The sequence below is a fragment of the Glossina fuscipes genome, unplaced genomic scaffold (assembly GCF_014805625.2).
Source record: "Glossina fuscipes isolate IAEA_lab_2018 unplaced genomic scaffold, Yale_Gfus_2 2, whole genome shotgun sequence".
Taxonomy (NCBI): domain Eukaryota; kingdom Metazoa; phylum Arthropoda; class Insecta; order Diptera; family Glossinidae; genus Glossina; species Glossina fuscipes.
The window spans coordinates 3390011-3408325 of record NW_023998416.1 but is presented as its reverse complement, the minus strand read 5'-3'; the positions used below and the strand labels follow the sequence as shown (position 1 = coordinate 3408325).

The 18315-nt window shown below is 32.2% G+C and overlaps 1 protein-coding gene across 3 annotated transcripts in view; it reads right to left on the bottom strand.

Moving 5' to 3' along the window:
• The window catches only part of LOC119633126 (myosin-VIIa), a 33813-nt gene extending 17167 nt beyond the window's left edge, over window positions 1-16646 (bottom strand). The window contains exons 1-2 of one of the 3 annotated variants that reach the window (XM_038026395.1): window positions 16449-16646; window positions 13253-13411 (exon numbers count right to left, since the gene is read on the bottom strand). The gene's annotated coding sequence lies outside the window, so the exon portion shown is untranslated. The remainder of the gene's footprint in view (window positions 1-13252; window positions 13412-16448) is intronic. The other 2 variants (XM_038026396.1, XM_038026397.1) reach the window with 2 other exon arrangements.
• Window positions 16647-18315: the final 1669 nt, after the last annotated feature.

Here is an 18315-nt window from a genome sequence, read left to right as displayed (position 1 = left end):
CCGAGTGCTCTAGTATACCCTATTGGTTGCAATGTAGCCGCGGCAGGATTTCCTCCAATCCTCCGCATGAAGAAGAATGTTCAGTTCAGATTCATGAGCAGATTTTCTTTCGTACCTTCAACCGCATCAAAAGGTAATCATTTTAGTTTCGAAAACGCATATGAAATTCAGAATCATTTTCTAAATCGATCTAAGCCTGTCTGTCCACGACAATTTGTGTTCAACCTACAATTTGCAATTGTTGAAATACTTTGATGAAATTTGATGCGCTGACAAGAGCAAATGCTTTTGGAAATGGTTTGTATCGGTCCACTTTTTCGACCGGTCTCTACATAACCTCATTTTTCGAATATATAGGAAAATGGTTGTAAATTTCAAAATTTTTATTATAACGACTGTAATACAAGTGCATAAATGGCATACATTGCGTCCTTGCTATGTCAATGCAGTAAACAAAAAGGACAAAATAAATGAAAGCATTTCTATTAAGCTTATGATTAAAAAAGATGGAAATCATAAATTTTTGTTTTTCATGCGGCGGATATTTATGGTAAGCCGACCACATCTCTCTTATATTAAAATTATATTAAAATTTTTAAATCATTACTTCGTATTTGCAAAAGTTATAAAAATGATGAAAAAATGTATTTACGTTTAATTAAAAAAAAAAAAATAAATTATTTACTTTTGGTACCAATTACCAGTTTGTGGCGAAAAACGAGAAAAATACTCAATCTACAACGATTATTATATGGCATGTGTCATTATTTACAGATAAATTATACCTACATAATATAAATAAGTGATCATACAAGATAGTTAATTGTATGAATATATAATGCAGCAATCTATAAGATACAGAGTAGTACTTTTCCCATTTAAATCTCGCATAAAAGTGATTTTTTTCTTTTCTTAAGCCCAGATCTCTTTAAATGACGTTTGAGTCAAATTTCAAATCATTATCTTAATGAAAAGCGTTTGTTTATCCTCACTTTTCAACTGAGTCAACATGATGTCCCTGAAACAATTCTTCACTTTTCCTCATTTTTTTTTCTCGCCCTGAGGGCGGTTGGAGCGAAATTACGCGATTAGAACGGTTGCGGTACAATTAGTTAGAACTTTTGAAGAAACCACTCCGCTGGATTAAAGCATCACAGTGACGTCAAATTCGAGCGAATAGCTTTACTCGCATGATCCATTACGGCCGAATAACATCCCCCCATTAATAATCTTCACCATGCAACGATAATTGAAAAAAACAAAGAGTCCCATTATATTAGTGTCAAGTCTTTCAGAACCACTTAAAGCTGTGATCGGTCGCCACTCATAAGAGCTTTGTGATTATGTTTTTTTTTAATATAGCTCTTGCGCCTTCATATCAAGTTAAGTATTTCGGAATAATAGTCACAATAAAGCTTTCCAGTATCAATTTTGCTATAAAAGAAAGTCATTTAGTTGCGAAAACCACAAAATGAAAAATGCTTATGACTTGTGACGACGCTGTGGTTTTGCTACGAATACATCTATAAATCATATATAGCTTTCAGATCATAGTAGTATTGTGATGTTTACATCGAGTAACGTGTAAACTTTGCGATCATAGGATATGTAGAACGGCATTTCGAAATGGTAGCGTATTTAAAATAATTGCAGACTTATTTATGCTTGGGTTTCTTGAAACTATAATCAAATTCTTCTAAAAAGCCATAAATTGTTTTTCGAATACCCTCCCCTTCTAGATATAGATAGTAATCGTATAAGAAAAAATCAATTTCGATAATTGGGCCTCACGGCTGATGAAAGTAAAACCGCTCTTAACTTGTGCACAAATGCGGCTCCAACTTGCAGGCGGCAAGACAAACATGGCTAAACTAGGTTTACTACTATTAAGTTTGTGCAGATGTATGCAAGAGTTTGACATTGATCTACCTTTTATTACACCGATCTAAACTTATCTTTTTATCTATCCGCGCGTCTCTCTTGCTTTCTTTTAACATACTGGTCGCAATTTCTGAGATATTTAGAACATAGTTCGGTACACGGACGAACGCAGTTTAGTTTGAACCACTTCTCACCTCGTCTGATTTTGAAAAGTCGCTATATGACTAACTGTATGATGGTATAGAGTATTTAATGGCGCCCCGTGCTACACTATAATGTTTTTATATATAGACTTTTAAGATATCTAATAAAATTATGATAACTTACTTACAAATACCAGAGATTATTACAAATAAGTGAAATTTTTTACAATTTCAATCATATCAACAACTACGTAAGCATTTAATATATATATTTTTTTAGGTATTGATAGCCATAAAAAGAATTAGAAAATATTGTATATCAATTGTTAGAGAACTTTAAATGGTCCCATGTCAACGCAATAATAACAAACATTTCACTACAAAACAAAAACAAAATTTTATTAAAGGAAGTTTTGCACTTACGAAAAAGGCAATAATAAGAAATTTATTGAGTAAGGTGTACAAGACTATTTCAAAATATTTGTACGTATTGTTTAATGCAAAAGAAATTCACTTTCAATTATAGTCGTTTAGGAAAAGTTAAAGTAAATTTATGAATTATAAAAGATATTAAAATTCCCCAAGTGTCTGTCGAAAGTGTAAAAGAAATTTACACATTTTTGTGTATTGCTAAAGCAAAAATATTAAAAATTAAAACAAACAAGTAAGAACGTTATAGTCGCGTAAGCCAGACCACTTCACTCATTCTCTCGTTTCGGTGATAATATATCAAATTTTATACTTTACTTTCATGCAAAACCGTACTCACATATTGGACGAAGCCGAAACCTGATCTAAATTTACTTCACTGCATAAAGATTTTATTGTTTTTTACTTTCCATCATAAAAAACTTGGACTTCCCCGCCATAAAATGGCTTGCTTTTCATAATTACCCTTATATACGCTGGGATCTGTAAAGAAGATCTATGAGACCAAAATTCCCTACCATCAAATTTTTGCTAAGTTAAGCACTGAGGATCAATTTTGATCATGAAATATCAAAAATGAAATCTTCTTCTAAAGGGCTTACTATTTATGAGAAAATATATATGGAATGGGGTCGAAGTAATAGAACCCTATGGTTTAAATACCTTCCGTTTAATTATTACATCAAATTATTGTTAGGGACAAATTTTCGTCCTAAAACATTCCCAATTCGATTTTTTATATAAGGATTTATATGTCATGCGAGTCCTTATATGCTGTGAGATGCAAGAAGTAGATCTACATACTCCAAATTAAGTAAGGTTAACTTCTATGTTAAATTTTTATTATGGAACAATTTTCACCATAAAGTAGTGACAACTATACCTTCTAAGGCAAGGGATTCAAAAAAAATTACCTTATCCGATTCAACTTATAATGTTGAAATACTATTACTCAGCTATTGTTGTCGACAATGTTTCAAAGTTGAAAGACTTTTCAAAATAAGCCAGAGCCCCCGAAAAAGTAGTCTGACTCGCAAAATTTTCAATAGAGTTCGTCTTTGGGAAAAAACGCTTTCTAAAACCACAGCAAATTTTATAAAAATATCTCAAAAAATCTGAGCTGATTATGAGAAAACAAGACAACTAGACGAGCGGACAAACTTAGTTCCATTCGGAAAATGATCGATCGGTTTGCCCATCTTAAACTCTTCTCGGTGCGGTGTATACAATATTAATACCCCCTTTATTAAAATGTACAGGGAATAAAAACTCAATTTAATATATTTTTTGTACAGTTCTAATATAGTACCCAAATATGAGATGGTACCTTCAAGCTTTCAAGTTTGAACTCTGATAGATTGTCACATTGTAATTTCTAATTTTTAACTTCTAAGTGTCAGGTATGTAAAAGAATTTTTCTGAATCAAAAAATATATAGAAAAGAGATTTTTATTAAACGAAAAACATTGTGATATTACTACAGTGGAAAGAACCCATATATTAGGTCGAGTCATAAGTAACGTCCGTTTTTTTATCAGATATCTACTTTTGTTTTATTGAATAACAAAATTATATCAATTTATCCGTTGATTGTGAGGTATTCAACTTTTTTGCTATACCTCTTGCTGATTGGCCTGCATTTTGCTCTAATAATGCCTTTAAAAGGTTGCCATCAAAGTCGGAAGAACCTTCCGTCTTATTAGGTCGCATGTCTAGAATGGAATTTTATAAATCAATTTCTAACTGCCCGTTCAGTTATCAGTCCATCATCGTAAACGGTGCATATTTTTTCGGCTGTCGCCTTTGCTTTATTGCCTTGTGTAAAATCTCAAAGCATTACATGTCGAATACGCACTTCTTCACTCTCCATTTCAGAGAGTAAGGAAAACAGTTGAATGTAACAAGCACCACATAACACAGTTGACAGAAGATTAACTAAATTCTCCTCTATATAGTGAAAATAAAAACTCATTTGTTTCGGTGACTTATAGTGGGTAAATACGAACAATAGATTCTATCTACTCGCATCGGAAATTATTTATGACTCGATCTAATGAATATCTCCATTTATGAATTCATTAATATTTAAGTATTAGGCAGTAAAGAATTTGAAAGATGGAAAAAAAACTTCATCACATCGCATAAGACGTCTACAGCGTTCGTTGAACTAACTTATGATGTGCCTGGAACTTACACTTACTCTAGACGCTAAGAATAATTTGAATAATAAAACTTTTAGTTTCCTATGCAACTTCTTTTAGCTCTTTGAAAGAGGCATAATGACACTTGTGGGCAAACGGCAGAAGGCCACAGAATACTATGGAATATATTTCTATGAAGAAAATTTTGCATTTTAAAATTTACAAACTTTTCGCAACAAATATCTGCATAGACGCAACATAATAAATTCTTTAGAAGAGAATTTTTATTTTTTTACAGTAAATTTCGTAATTATTTTCTTAACAAGTATTTAAAAATAAAACGTATTGTAATTGCGGTAGTGATGATATCATCTTAGAAGATATGATTTATCTTTATTGCATATAGACGCAACAATTTATTAACGTTATTTACACTGTTGCATTTCTCTTATTTTTCGGTTTTTTTTTTTATTTTTTCATATTTTTTCAATTTTTTTATGCATTTTTTATTTTTATATAAACATTTTTTTCCCTATAACAGCCCTAGCTTTTGCGTTCATTTTGTATAAATTTTATATACATTATAAAAACATCCCGTACGCTCTTGTGTATATATGTGTAACGCTCTGACGATTTTCATTATTTCGTATATACGCTGTTATAAATGTGAAATAAATAATTGGTTAAATTTCCGCCGTAAATATTAAAAAACCAAAAAAAACAGAAAAAATGCGAATTTCTTTTGGTAAAACAAAAACAAAAGCACTTCCATCGTTTGTGTTTATATCTCTCGTTACCATGCAACAAGTGCTTCTTTCTAACTATAGCCTAAGGAAACAATTACTGTGAAGAATTGTTGCACTTGACTGCATTTGTATTGTTGTTATTCTTCTTCTTGAAAACAAAGTGAGTCACTTTATAAATTGTGATAAACATTTACAACCAACTGGATTAAATGTCAGATTTCAACTTAGTTGAGAAATCTTCATTAAATCTTCTTTAATTGAGAAAGTTTTATTCTTAATTCATAATTACAAATAAATATTTTTTAATAAAAAAAAAAAAAAAAAAAAAAACGATATGTCACGTTGTGATCCCTCTCTCGGTTATAGTGAACTTTTTTCTCTTCTTTTAGCTTGAAAAAATACGTAACCACTGCATCTGGCTTGATTTCTTTTTTGCATATATCGCTAGGTTTCTGTTAAGTCAAGCATTTCTGAAGGACGGGGATATACTCGTTTTACTTTTTTCCATAATCTTGGCAACATCCAAAAAGAAGTTTCAGACGCCCTGTATATTATATACGTATTCCTGATCAGCGTGAAATTCTGTATTGATTAAGCCATGTCTGTCCGTCTGTTGGTGTTTGTTGTTCGCATTCTCCTGATCGCAAAAATGAAGATATCGGCTTCAAATTTGGTAGAAACGTTGGAAGCATTGCACGCAAGTTGATATTGAAAATAGTCCAAACTGGTCAGAGCAGAAGCCTGCAGTGGAAAATAAGCGGAATGCAACTTCAATTTTCTAAAGAAAAATATGTGGGTTGCTGTCCGCTACTCAGAAATTTTCCAGATTTACTTTACCAAACACTCTATTATTTACGTGCAGATGTCTTCTATTCGTCAATATGATGAGTCGATAAGCATGCTAAGCTCTATTTCTATCTGGATTGTTATTTATAGGAGAGACAGAAATTGTCTCGGCCTCGGCCTACTCTTCATACCTCCAACTGAAACATATTTAATGAAGAACAGTCGGACGTCTACCTTTGCCTCTTTCTTCTCTTCTTGTGTGACTAATATAAAATTATGTTAGCTTTACTTCTAGCTTTCACCTTAGAAGTTCTTTCTTCCTTACCATTATAATTTCACAGTAAATCCTAATATTTCTTTGTAGGGTGTCACTCGAACATATAATTTTTATTAAAGTGAACAATTATTATTTTGGTCGTAAAACACTTTTCCAGGTGTTTCAAATGAAATAATAAATTTAGTTGACTACACATATTCAAGCACATAACTCAGCAAAAATTACTGTTAATGCCACTATGAGTAGACAACAACTATCACTCGAAGGTTACTGACATCAAAGTTCACTTTTAGCTTTATTCTACGCCTTTTAAAAATAATCGTAATCTTTGTGAACATTCACCGTAGAAGGAGGATGATTTTTTTGCTTTTATATAATTGATGTAACAAATCAAACACAGGCATTGCGAAGCACTTTTGCCTTATCCTTCTAATCACATATTTTTTTTCGGAAAGCATCAAAGCTTCAGAAAATCGTGCTATTGACGCACATTGTAAGTTATTGGAATTGGAAACTGCTCGCTTCATATGCTTTCGTCTCCCACAAAAATATTAAGAAAATTTAAATCCTTACTTCAACAACTTGATTAACTTATGAAACAGGTCGATATGTCTTGTTGAATAAGGGAAAAACTCTACAAATGTAGTTTATATCAAGGCAAGTTTTATTTAATTTTTTTTTTTTTTTTTTTTCTGTTTCTATGAAAAAAACGAATTGAACCCGTTGACTATGAGACGAATATATTCGTTAAAGTGATGAGTTTTTATTATTTGATGATCCTTTGCGCTTTGTACATGAAGGTGACAGTATATGACGATGTATGGAAAGGTTGATGCTGCTGATAGTGTTATGGTAGTTTTCACAAAATTGATTACAAGCTTTAGCTGTTCAAGAGAGTATTAATAAAGCAGCTGGAGTAAAAGAAAGGAAAAATACAGAGCACAATTAAAGCCAAATTAGATCAATGGTTAGTCAAAATGAATATTCCGGATTGTTCGTGAAGGAAGTCAACTGTTTGATATGAACTTCGTTGCTAGCATGAAAGGTTTCGTAAGAGTTGTTATAAATATTGAAAATATTGAATGGAATGTTATCAAATTTTTTGCATCGTAAAATGAAATGTTCAGCTGAATTTGTTGTGCCGCTCACCCCAAATCGTTAGATGGTATACATAGGACCATTTTGAAGTAGACTATTCTCGTGGAATTTGTCAAAAGATTGCTTGAGCATTTTAATTTCGCTTGTAGTAAAGAAGGTATCCAACAAAAGCTTATCAACGGTCATAAAAGAGACCATCACTCTGTACTTGTGCGATCTAGTCATATTTGTCCTTCCTATTCTGCGCAACATCTTTCCAAATAAAGCGAAGAACATCTTTAGGAGCTCTATCTCAAATCGAACTGCCGTGCGTTTATATTGGCTTTTTTATTTAAACGCAGTCCTGGCATCCCGCTATTCACATTCATTAATGAGAGGATCATTTAACATGCGATTTTTATTTTCGAAAAGCCATACTATATTCCGACAATGGTTGTAAATGTTGACATACAGAATTTGATGTCTACGTAAATTCTATACACAAATATTATTAAAGCAAATTATGCTAATTAAATACATTCCAACAAAAAAGAGTATAGTAGCTTATGACATACTGTTAACTACCTTACCCTGTAGTAATTCATATAGAAACTCTTCAAAGTAAGACTTTGTATGGGAAGTGGTTCCGTCCGAACCATTTTCTTTCTTTCCTGGCAGGGAAACGCGTCAAAATATCTCGAAAATGGCAATGTGTCAGTTGAACACAAGAAAACAAGACGAACGGACGGATAGAAAAGCTTAGATTGATTCAGAAAATGATTCTGAATGATCCGGTATAATGAAAGATAGGTCTATCTGAAGTCTTTCTATGTGTTGCATAGATCGGCACAAGCGTAATATATTCTTGCAACACAAAGTTGATATAGAGCATAATGACGACTTATCGTGACTTCATTAAGAAAATGGTTTTTTTTTTTTGTCTGTTTTAAAATAACATTACAAATTCTGTACGGATGGTGTAATCAATTATCACATGGTCACATTACTGTCGGTGTTCCGATATACCTTGTCAAAACCTAAAATTCTTCTTTAAAGCAAATTCATATATAAACGGTATGCGGTCGTATTTTTATAAATCATTGCAATCGAATTTACACAAATTTTTGCAAATATTTGGAATAAATTTTCTTTTCTTCCTTTTTTTTAGTTGAACAGTAAATCAATCTAAAGTTAAAGAAACAAAGCACGTAAAAGGTTAATATTAATGTGACAAACGTGTCTGAAAAGAAAAGTGAAATTCATTGTCTATACGTATAACGAGCGTTTTCTTTTTATTATTCATCGCACTCCGAAAATAGAGTTAAGATTAGCTTGTATATATAAGGCGAACAAACATTTGTATGATAAACTTGAACTGGATTTTCATATGCGAGCACCGTAAGCAAGCAAAAAACATGCATAATATTCTAAAATATTAGGTAACAAAACGAAAGAAAGCACCGACATCAGACGAACAAGCATATACATTGAGATGTGTTTTTATTCAAATCGAAAATAAAAAAAAAAAAATTGATAAAAATTTATAAAAAATTCAACTCAGGTACATCACATTATAGGAGTCCGCTCTTTTCTATCGTTTCATAGCGAAGATATTTTAAAATTTGAAGAAAACGTTACTTACGTCAGAAAATAAAATTAACTTTTCAGAGAAAATCTGGGATAAATAGATAAACGTTACCGTTATCTTAATTTTTTTCTATTACTTTTCAGTAAATAAGTGCTTGATGGGACATCAAATAAAAAAAAAAACATTAGAATGTGAACCATATTTTCGGAAAAAGGTTTATATATCATGAATGAGATACGTAGCAACAGAACGAGACTCTTTCAATGTCATATTCAAGCGACGTAATATGTAAACAACTTTATTTAGTAGCTTCACTACGTGAAAAATGTGCGATTAAAGAGTAATTTTTAAAAGATGAAACCGCAAAAGAGGACAACGAAAGCCTCGAAAACCGTTAAAAGAAATCTGCTCCGTCTGAAAAAATGCTTAGATACTGAATAACTGAACTTAAATGCACTTTTAAAAGCTAACATGAGGCTATAGTGCCAGACAGGATAGCAACATTTTTAACGACCTAATAATGAAAGTGTACGGAATACCAGTGGCCATAAGCACCTCATAAGCTTCGTTATATGCGAAAAATTGGATGCAAAGGAACTTCGCGAACGCGTTAACACTCTAATGAAAAGTTTGGATATGTTCAAGGTCATTTCTCTGAGTTTTTTAATGTTACCTAACTACGATCAAATATGGATTCGTCTCCACCGCCATTACTCATCGATGGTTTTTAAAACACTAGACCTCTACAAGGCATACTTTATCGAATTTGACCAGATCTACGAAGAACAAAATCAAGGAAAAAAGAACGATAAAGCCAACGTGGAGGAGAGAAAATTGATTCTGATCTCGATTATGCATCAGTTCATCCATCGAACATTGCATAAGCAGAATTGTGTGACTTAGGATAAGAACTAATTTCGCCAGCAGCGCATTTTTCAGACTTAGCTTAGACTCAGAGTATTCTATATACTTTTTCGTCAAAAATGGGACCCCACCTAAGAGTGAGGTTATGATTACGTATTGGCGAATGTCAACTAGGGATACAGCCAACACCTTCAATCTAGGCGATAAGACGGAGCTGTAATGTACTAGTTTTCTTTGTCTTTTTCTATATACACATGGAGCAACACGCGCCCATGAATAACATGGCTGAAGGTCGCTCAAGAAAAATGATAGTAAAGTGATTGAAAATATGACGCTAACGAAAGATAACCTTCCCTTAAATTTTTTGCTTGTTATATGCGAACCTAGGGATCGAGTTTCACTTTAAATTGCTAAGATCAAGTGTGACGATGTAGGAGAAGATTCAGAATAACGACATCAGCAGTTACACCGGCGGTAGTTGTATCGTTTTCGTTTTTTCATGCTTATGGACAATCCATATATATTACCAGGTTATCGAGAGTGAGTAAGTGTTGAGAACACGATGAGGGAAATTAATTACAAGTGAACAATCACAAGCGATTGGTGGAAGAAAATGACTGATTATAAGAGGATAAGAGAATTATATTCGCTCTAAGATAAAAACTTATTAACGCCTTTAAAGTCAATTGACCAACATACGCATCGAGTATTTGGATAATGCTGCAAACTATTTAGTTGCAACAGAGTTGCAGTTTTCTGATGGAGCCTATAAATTACTCCTTTTACACGTGTCGGTGCCTACTGACAGCTTTGTCTGATTTAACCTATGATGAAAGCTGAGAGGAAAATGTGTCCCGACTGTGAGGGGACCAAAAAAGGAATATATCAACAGTGCTTCCAAGTTTTACGTTGATTAAAAATGCGTATTTCATCTGCTTTAAAGAATCGCTTACCTATATTTCTGAAACAGAAACATAAATATCTTATATCCCCCCCCCCCCTTTAATAATAATTGTATGAGTTTTGCGATGAGTTTGTTTTTGAAAATTTCGCATGACATTGACTGATATTTAGCATAACAAATAAATTGTCGTTGACGTTTGCAAATTTGCTTAAGAAAACTTGAAGCCTAACGATATAATAACATAGAGATCCAAAAACGTTTCTTTGCGAAGAAGTGCAAGCACATGCAAGCAATTTACCCGTATGGAGAAAATGCGAATAAGAGTATCAACCAAATATTTACAAAGAAGTGAAAAGAAAAGCAAAAAAGCAAATGAGAAAGTCATATCCGCCTTGATCCGAATGATGAGTACCCTTCACCTTAAAACGCCTTACGTTCTCTTCGAACTTTTAGACGACTGCAGTAACTAACACACCTTAGACCCATAATCGTTAAAGGTCATCAAACAGGTTTTACCAAACAACATATCGAATTTTTCCTTTTGTTTTTTTATTAAACCACTATTTGGCTGGTGTCAACTGACTTGTGAGCAGATTACAGCTCTTTTATCTTTCGTATGAAATTATTTTATAAATATATGATCATAATTTATCAATATTTACGATTTTTAAAAAGCTTGAGTATAAATTCATTGCAGACGAGCGACTTCTTTTTCAACTAACATTACTTAAAATGAATATAATAAATAACATCTTTAAGACACATGCCTGGGTGCTACAAACCGAATGAGAAAATTAATTTATCTCGTTAGTACACATAATAGTTAAATGCGTACAAGTGCATATGAATATAAAAACGGCTTTTCAAGTTAAGCTGAAGACTAAATAAGAAAGTTATAACACATTGGTCAGTAAATCCCGGGAGTAGAGCAAAAATAACATTTCGTCGCGAGTATTTCAAAATTGAACTTTATCGAGCGACATAGTCTTCTTCAAGAGTGACACAATAAGTCCACAATGCTTCTCTATAATGTCGATGCCCTTTTGTAAAACAAATTCTGAGGATTTTCAAAACGATGCAATGACTTCATCATTTGATATAAATCTTTATCTGTGATATATACTTTGGGGATCTACAAATAGATAATAATTGCTGGGATCCAGATCCCAGCAAGGCGAGACCTGTTTCATGCCTTAAACATTTCATATTCTCGTGACCACGGCCGCGATGAACCTTTGTGTAACGTTTCTTACAACTGTCAGGGCAAACAAACTCCCCATGAGCGCCTTGCTCCTTTCAATTATTTTGCAAAACTTTAAGTATTCGCAACTCCCATAAATATCGGATCATAAATCATTACTATCTTTTCCCGTATATTTTCCATGTCCGCGGAGAAATATCGAAATACCTGCAACCATTTTCAGCTCACTAGTGCTTCTTACGCCGATAATAATTTGATACAATTATAAGAAATTATCTTAAAGAAGATTCGCATGAGTGACCGAAGGCGAGGAATCTCGACTAACAACTCAATGGTCGTAGGTTCGAATCTCAAGTGCGGTACAATTTTTAATAAAAGCCGATAGTCTTAGATACTAGTGCTTTAATAAGAGATCTGTCTTAGAATTTATTTCTCTGGCGATATTAAAAATAATAATAATATCTTAAAGAAGAATAACCTTTTTCGTACACAACTCTTGGCTTATCTAAGGGAAGTTCCTCGAGCCGGCATCATATGACAAGTAACGACCTTTGCTTTATCATACTTGCTTTTACCAAAATTACACCCGATGTCTTGATTTTTACGGCCAGTAGAGTGACAACAACAAACATCACGCAGACACACGGACGGACGGACATAGCTAAATCTATTCAAAATTTTACACTGACCAAAAGTATGTATACTTTATGGGATCTCTGAAGTTTCATTTTGGGTGTTGCCAGCATTATGCAAAATCCTCCATCCTTCGGAAGCAGGCACGAAACCAATAACAACATAGGGCAACAAGAGGCCTAAACGAAAGTCTTTAGTAGAACTTGTCTCGTTTTTCTCTGCTTCCGAAGCTTAAATGACCATTTCAAGGAAGAAAGTTTTAAATAAATCGAAAGCATAAAATAAAAGAAAATTCACTAAAGACCATAGCCCAGTTAGTGTCGAAAGAATGTTCGCAGGATAGAGTGAAGCTCTGCCGTACTTGTACTGCGAGAAATATTTTAAAATTCGATAAATGTATTTTATTTGATAATTTCATATATTTCTTATATGTGATTTTATTACCGGCAGCGAAGTACAACTATATTCTTTTTATTCATATGTGTATGCGATGATGAGCATTCAAGATTCAACTTAAGATTAAGCATTTTTTGATTTATTTCTTTCATTTGTCTATAATAAATTTTAATTTGATATACTTACCTTTTGAAAATGAGTACAAAATGTAATTAAAACGTCTTTTTTCCTTTTTTTTTTTTTAGAATATGAAAGTTGTATTGGTATGGTATTCAAGTAAAAAAATTATATATTTCTTCGATTTCGATTTAAATATTCACCAATTTTTGCACATTTTACTTTTTACTACATTACCAAAAAAAAAAAACAAAAAAAAAATTGAATTAGATATCACTTCCTTTAATATTTTATTTTCAAAATAAAGAACATCAAGGGCAAGAGAGAAAGAATTAAGTTTAGAGCATCAAGTATCAGATATCAGATACCCATTCGGAGAGCTTGAGAGTTAACAAAAAAAAAAAAAATAAAAAAATAAAAATAAATGGAAAGAAAATGAGAGCATTCATCTAAATATCCATTGCATAGGTTTTGGTATAAAACTTTACGCATTTAGTGTGTTTCTCTTTATTTTTTTTTTGCACTAATAATAAAACCAGTTATTAAGCTGCACACTGTAGCAAAAGTAACAACAACTATACGAGAGCTACTCAATTAGAAAGAATATCCATCCATATAATGAAGTTAGTGTAAGCAAAGATTCTATGTGTGAGTGCACAAAAAAAAGAAAAAAAGCCACAAAAGAGAACGTATCATTTTATAGGGGCGTATGGGTATGGATAGGTGCATGTGGTTGTTAACGATTCTTTATTGTATTTATTTTGCATTTTTAATTCAACCATCCATGAGTTTGCCTGACATTCATTGAGCAGACTTCGATTGCACCTGGTTTATGCCTAAACTTTTTTCTTTTTTTGGTTTGTTTTGCTTTGTTTTTCTTCTTTTTCTTTTTTTTTTTTTTTTTTGCTCCTCTGCATTAGTGTGTGTTGCCGCAAATGCGTCAAGTCTTGTTTTTCCATATACAACTGTATTACACACAAATCGACAATATCATCGATGTTTCGGCCTTTCATAAGGTGAGAGGGAATTGTATTTTCATTAAATTATTTAATGTTATATTTAAAAATAAATAATTTTAAATTACAATTTTTATTATGGTGTTAAAAGATTTAATTAAAAAACAAAAATTACTTTTGTTTCCAATCGTTTGGCTTTCTTCGTTTAAATATTTGTTGTTGTCGTTGTTGTTGTTTTCACTTTGTAAAAACTAGATACGGTTTATTCGACACCCATTTAAGCCTTTTGTTTGATTTCACCATCACCATCACCCATCACTTTTTGCAGTTGTTATATTGTCGTAATTTCCTACAAACAATTTTTTGTTTTCTTTTTTTTTTATATTATATATTAAGCGCTAGGGAATGGGGTTATATTGATTTTGTCATTGCCTTTGTTACATTCAAATGTCAAATGCTTATATATAAGTTTGGGCTTATTAATCGAACCTCAACTTTTAAGAAATTATTCATTCAAACCTGTAACCAATACATTTATATATTCGTTTCGTGGCAAAACAGCCCCGAAAACGGTAAGCAATTAAGTCAACATCAGTTTCTGACTTCTTTAAAAGGTAGATGCCAGTCGGTTGACCGAACGTTTTGAAAGTCATATCACAGATTAAAATCCGTGTGAATATCAATCGCTGTGCAATACTGCGACTACTGCATAAGTGCTGCCAACACATTTGAAACGTAATTCAGCTTTTCTCCCTTCGCAAACAGTTTAAAAAGGAATTGCAAGAAAATACATGCTAGGGAGTGAAATCAGTCATTGTAAGCGACACGTCCTCACTGTCGAAATTCCTTGATATCAGACTTTGGGTTAAGTTAAATGAATTCGCTACATCACTTATTGCAATTGAATACGTTTGTTGAAGTTATTCAACATAAACGTTGTGAATTAAAAACCTTGGTTACAATTGGTTGCTTAGGTGAGTGAAAACCAACTTTGAATACGCGTTAACCTAAAGTGGGATCAATACATTTTCATGACTTTTGTAACAATTCTATATTGTATCGATAGGTCCACTATACTCAAAGCGGTTACGGCCACTTTCATACTTTTGAATATACCTATCTTCTTCTATATAAATTTTGCAATAGCTTGAAAACATCAACGTACATAGCATTATCTTGAACATGTTTAGAATTTAACACTTTATTTACAGAAAAAGGTTGTTTGAGGAATATTGTTGTTGTATGCAACATTTTATCCCCTTTCTGTTGTAATTCAATTTCCGATTTCCTGTTTGGTGGCTTCGGTTTTTACTTTGGGGTTTTGATCGATTCCCTAACTTAAATCCTCGGCTTTTATTCAATTAATGGTTACCGGAAATTCGACTTAAGCTAGATATTAGCTCTCTCTCGTGGTCTTTTATTTTACATTTGTAAGATTTTGTTTTGAAGTTTTCCATTTTTTGCTACGTAAACCTAAGTATGCATGTGTGTGCATTGTATATGCGAGATATAATGTTTGTGTGTTGCCTTAACTACTTTTTTGCTCATTTACTTTAAACATTTTTAAGGTTAATGCACTCTCCTCTCTTTATCATTTGTTTTTTTTCTCTTATTCTCTTCCCCTGAATGAAAGAAAATCGTTCGTTGAGGTGTTAAGATTTATTCTTGCTAAAAATTGTTTAGACTTAACCGAAATCTTTTTCATTTAACACATTTAAAAAGGAATTTTTTTTTTTATTTAACTGATACGAATGGCAAACGAGTTTTTTTTTAAATTTTCTATATTCTGGATGCTGGAAAACAGGTTATATAAATAGGTCACTCCACATAGTTTCAACAGGTTACTACAACAACAATGCAAGCACTTCCTGCTTACGTTCTTTTCACAACAATTTCTTTTTGTAGTTTATTATTTTTTCAATTTATTTATATATAAGTGCGAAACGATCTTTACATTTTATTAGCCGCACACGCTGAGTAATGGGCGCTTAATTAAAAATATCAAAAAAATTTAATTGATTGATTTACATTTTTTTTTTTTAATTAGGTATAAATGTTTTCACTCGAGTTATTTTTTGCGTGTACATGCTTCTACAAAGCTACGTTACGTGTGCGTGTTTATGTTGTTATGTGCATCTCATTTTTGCAACTAAAGAAAATAATTTTTCTCTAACTGTGCATATTTTCTCTTCGTTTCACACATATGTCTTAATACTTGTTTCTTTTTGCTTTCTTACCGCTTATATATCGCTTATTCTTTACTAATTAACGCGAGACAATATAAGTTAATACGACAGGCATTTCCATACCTTTTTTACCTTGCCATGCATCTGTGTCTCTTATCAAAGCAAGTAAATATTTCATGCGCGATTTCTTTTAACAATAAATCCCGCATCAAGATTTGTTTTGAACATAACAAAATGACACGACGACAACGTCTCAACGATTCCAACAATAAAATTCAACTAAAAAAAATAGAAAAGCAAAGAAAAGTTTTACGCAAGAGAGCATCCAATTCATACTGAGTTAAATGAAGAAATTTCATTTCAGAGTAAAAGAGTAAACAAAGTTTTACAATAACAATGCGAGTGTTTGACATATGATGCCAAGAATAGAAATCTTTTCTCACATTGAAAGAGTAAACAAAAATTCCGGTAGTAACCGAGTTTTTTAAGTCTAAACTACACTCAACCAAATGCTCTTTCAAACTTGACTTCTTTATCTCGTCTTCTCCCTTGTTTGTTCATCGTATACGATATGAGTGCATAGTTGAATAATTTGGGCACAGAGTAAAATGAAATAAAGAGATGATCGCATAAAAAATGAAAACAGAAAATACCTTTGCAAAGGAAAATATATATATTTCATGTTACAATGTGCGCATATAAGCGAAACTTAAGTACTGAAAAACATAACAGAACGTATAATTAAAAACTCGTGCAATTATTAGAATTAAATGCAGGTAGTTACTTTATGGTTGGTAATATTTTAAAGTACAGGATTCGCACGGTTTCGAAGCAACACTGTTCAAAATTTGTGAACATTATAACGTTTTTCAATTGGTTTTTATTTTCTCGTGATTAGGAGGAGTTTCAAAAAAAAAGTAACATCTGTAATATTTGATGAAAATTAATTTTATGATCGTTATTATTATTTTTTGAATGTATTTTTAATTTTTGTATTTCATCACAATTAATTTCATATTCTTTTCTATCATTACATTGTACATTACATCATAAAATTTCGCATCTTAAGGTCTGGTTCCGACATATTACTTCGAGCTGTCGTATACCACGAATAAATTTTTGATCTAAGGCACACATTTTTTTGATTTATATTACATCTCAGTTAAAATTACGTTATGATACGTCGGTTCGAATAAAAAAACTAAAAGGATTTATAGAGCACGGTTTTTATACAGCGCGATACAAATTAACCGTTTTAAGCAGAAGACGTCCGTAATTATTAAACTTATTGAAGGTGAAAATGTGTATGGTATAAATAAGACAATTAAATATTAAGAATCGATATACTAACTGTGCTCGTAATATTTAGATTAAGGCTTTCTTGATGTCGTCAATATCAATTTCATTGACTGTCATCCATTCTTTCGATTTAGATATACCAATCATTTCTTTCGAAGAGAATTTACAAAGTTTGCCGATGTATGTAACGGTCATTTCCGATCAAATACAAAATCGATTTCACCAAATCGATTTATACTCATCACAGGTTCCAAAAATATGCGTGTATGTTTCTCATGGAGATAGGCTTTATTTCTGTCTTTACGTCTCGGTGTGTTATAAGCCCGAGATGAGAGAACTAACACTATTAACTGAGTAACTGCTTTTTTCAGACTCAACTCTCACGGTAGTGTAAACTTTCATCTTAAAAATGTCGACATAACCCAAATTCGCTACTCTCTCTCTAAGAATTGAATTTATATTAAGACTTTGACTTATTCTAGCGCCGGTTTGTGGCAAGTTGGCTTGTTTTTCGCGGGCTATGAAAGCTTCAGTTTTTCTTCTTATATTGGCAAGCTTTTTGGCATGTCACAATTTCGCTCATTTAATCAAGAAATTTTCAAATTACAAAAGTCTGCAGTAATGTTCTCTTACATTTCATTCATTTTTAATACTGAGCATAATAAAGAGTAAGTAATCAAAGGCAGAATGC